Source organism: Schistocerca americana, chromosome 10 (assembly GCF_021461395.2).
Source record: "Schistocerca americana isolate TAMUIC-IGC-003095 chromosome 10, iqSchAmer2.1, whole genome shotgun sequence".
NCBI classification, from domain to species: Eukaryota; Metazoa; Arthropoda; class Insecta; order Orthoptera; family Acrididae; genus Schistocerca; species Schistocerca americana.
The window spans coordinates 76,105,334-76,109,363 of record NC_060128.1 but is presented as its reverse complement, the minus strand read 5'-3'; positions in this window follow the sequence as shown (position 1 = coordinate 76,109,363).

Genomic DNA, 4,030 nt, shown 5'->3' with positions numbered 1-4,030 from the left:
AATCAGTTGTCTGCGTCTTCCTAAATTCCTCAATATGATAGTAGTGTTCCTAATATGTCACTTTTTCATGCATCTACATTTATTTATTAATTTATTTGAATAGCCGTCCATTCCAGTCATGTAACGGCATAAAACAGACTGTAGGATGTTGTTTGTTTGTGGTGGTTGTCCAGACTGGCACTATTCAGCTCTATCCTTTGCAAGTCGTCTTCTCTGGATTACTACTGCTTCTGTATCCATTTGAGTCTGCTTAGTGTTGCTAAGAATTGGTCTCCTTGTACAACTGTTTAACCTCTACACTTCCTTTCAGTACCAAATTTAATATTCCTTGACACCTCAGGGCATGTCCTTGACAATCTGACATGTCTTCTAGTTAAGTTGTGCCACAAAGCTTTTGTCTCCAGTTCAACACAATACTTCATTAGTTACTCAGCCTACTTATCAAGCCTTCATAATTCTTTTCTAAACCACATTGAAAAAGCCTATTCTCCTATTGTCTGCCCTGCCAGTCATTTGTGTTTCACTTCCGTATGAGGCTATACTCCAGACAAATATTGAATGTTGACAATGAGTGTATATCTCTTAATGTCATTATTGTATATCTGGGTTCAGAAATAATGTGGAACAGTTATACAGAACACACACATGACAAGTTGTCATGTATTAATTATTGCCTAGTTCCTGTTACGCTTTTTCCCCCCCCACTGTCATCAGAGTGGGATATGTCTGGAATATCCACAACTAAAATATCTTGCATCTCTTACTTTAAATAATTATGTACACTGATAGCCCCACCTCTCTTAATATACATACATACATATCCAGCAGTCACAGACCCTGCAGACCATGTGTTGCTCCCACAAACTGCCTCCATTCCTTTGTTCTGTGCTCAGTTCCTCCAGGTGTCTTAAGTCCCTAGGACTACTGGGTTATTCACCAGGCTGTCCATCCAGCACAGCCTTGGTTGTCTCACAGTGTGTCTGGTGTTTGTTTCCCTTCAACTACCCTCCATTGCCTGCCCGCTGGATTCTTCTGCTCTTAACCTTCTGTAGGATTGTTGGTTGTTGCTTGAAGATTTGTCATTCATCATTATTCTCCAATCTCCTTTATCTAACATCCATGTCTTCCTCATTACTCTTATTTCAAATATTAGTAGTTTTTCCTTTGCCCATTTAGTCGTGCTACAGGTTACTGAACTGTACACAACTGCTGGGCATATCACTTTTACATATTCTCATCTTAGCATATGTTTATACTGATTTTGAGCTGAATGCCTCTCTGAGGGAATACATGCATTACATTCCCACTGCAAATCTTTTCTTGATGTTCATTTCTGTGCTGTTGTTGCTGGCAGACAGAGATCCCAAACCAGGACTCATCTGACCAGGCCACAGTTCTCCTGTTGCCTGGGTTTAACTGATAGGCTCGCGAGCCCAGCAGAGACTTTGCGGGCACTGTGTTGCTGTTAGCAAAGGCACTCACATCAGTTGTGTGCTACCATAGCTAATAAATACCAAATTCTGCTGCAATATTGTAATGGATATATTCATCATACATCCAGGATTGATTTCTGGGGTTATTTTATCCAGTTTGCTTGTCTGTTGGCACTGAGAACTCTATACAAATGCCACTGGTCTGTCATTAAGTGAAGGGCATCAGCCACTGCATTTTCTTTAGTGAGATGTAATGCCTGAAATTTGATATTCTTTGAAAACTCTTGACACTGTGTGTCTCAGAATGTTCAATTCCCATACTATTTCCTAAATGGCGTGTCCATGCATCAAGCTCCAACTACTATTCCACATTCAAACTCTGTTAATTCCCATTCTATAAAGCTTTTCACATGAGTACAAATGATGACTCTGCTAATGTACTACCTTGTGTACATGATACTACCACAATCTGTATATTTGTGTATAGCTACCCCATGACTTTATCACCTCAGCATATACAGTTGCATTTTTTATGTAAAAAATTTTAAGTTGCAGCCTTAAGGAATCCATTTATAACCATAATACTCACTGAACATTAAAGATTGACATGCCTGCTACTTTACTTACAAAAACACAAGTGGCGGGCACAAACACATGGGGAATAAAGCTTTTTAACGTGTTACCTGTGCAAGCACATGCTGCATCTCCTTTAAAAATGATATCCAAAAATAGTCAGAAGCAAAGGTTTCTACCCTCTTAAAAATTTTGAAGTAGCTTAAAATAATACATTCAAGAACAGGATAATACTGGGTGACAATTGGTGTGCTCCAAATTTGAGTTTTGGAGGGACCAGTAGTAGAAAATGGAAATGATCATATGGCATTGTTGGCCGGGAGGCCCCATTCGGTGAGTTCGGCTGCCATATTGCAAGTCCTTTTTAGTCGACACCACTTCGTCAAATTGTAAGTCAATGATGATGAAAATGTTGATGGACACACAATACCAAGTTCCCTGCCGGGAATCGAATCTGGGCCCCCTGTGTGGTAGGCGGTGATGCTACCGCTACAATACGTAGGTGGACAGGTCCTGTAGTACCAGGATTGGATGTGATGGTCCAGAAAAACTGTTTTTGAACCAGGCTGTTGGGATAATTAAGTCCAGTTAAGGCTGAGATGAGAATGTTGTATTGCCGTAAAGAGTCTGCATCCACACAAATACAATTGTCTCAAATTCCAAGCCTGTATGGGAGCAAACATTTGACACTGAAAGGATGCCAACCGTCAAAATGTAAGTAATGTGGTTTGTTAGAAGGTTTAATGTGGACAGAAGTGTGTAAATTGCCTTAAGTGAGGATTAGATCAACATCAAGAAAAGTGAAATAGGACTCAGGGTAGGACTATGTGAAATTTAATTGGGAGAAGGTATTTAGGGAGTCCAAAAGTTTTAGGTCAGCTTCACTCTGAGTCCATATGCCAATGACATCATCAATGTATCAAAAGCAAACCAGGGGCTGAAGGCTTATGGATTCCAGGAAAGCCACGCCCCCCCCCCACCCCCCCAGAACCCATGATTTCCCATAATCATACCCTGAAATGAGATCCATTCTCTCTGGGAATTTGCCCACCACACATAGAATAGCTTTTTGTTGCCCTCCCTATCTCCGCAACATTCCCGTCAGACGCTATGCTCCTTCCGCACTCTTCTCCCTACCCTACGGCTCCTATCCATGTGACTGTCACCACTGCAAGACTTGCCCTATACACCCTCCTACAACCAGCTATTCCAGCCCTGTAACTGGCAAAACATGTAGCATCAAAGGGAGAGCCACCAATGAAGTGACACATGTCATATACCAGCTGTTATGTAAACACTGTTTGGCCTTTTATGTCAGCATAAATACCACCCAACTGTTAATCAGCGTGAAAGGACATAAGCAGACAGAGTATACCAGCAACATGCAATGTCCTGTAGCAGAGAATGCTCTACAAGACAGTCATTACCTTGGTGACTGTTTCACCACAGGTGTCATCTGATTTTTATCCCAGACTCCAGTTTCTCAGAACTCCACAGGTGAGAAATGGTGCAACAACATGTCCCTTGTTCTCGCCAACTACCTGGTCTTAATTTATGTTAACTGCTTCCATCTCAACATTTCTTCACAGTACCTACCCCTTCTTTCACTCCATTTTAGTTTTGTACAACTCTCATTTTCTGCCATGTCTATTTTTCCCATCCCCATCCTACCCCTGTTACATACAATGACAGTTTTTACTCTTATTAACTCATACACAGTGTTCCAGTAGTAATCTCTGTCTTGCATATTACCCTGTCTTCCACCTTTAAGCTCTCAGGCTTTCAAATCTCATCCACTGCAGTCCCCAACAGTCAATCTTCCCTTCACATCCCATCCTGTAAGTCTCCCCTGACCAGGGGTTCTGGGAGACTTTTCTGAACAAGTACCCCTTTTCCTAAACCTCTCCAGTCTTTTTTCCTTCACCACTCTTCCTTCCCCTTCAACTCTTCTGCCAGGAGGAGGAGCCACTGGCTCCGAAAGTTAAGCCTCTGCAAGTGCACGTGAATTTTTTTTGCCTATCCAT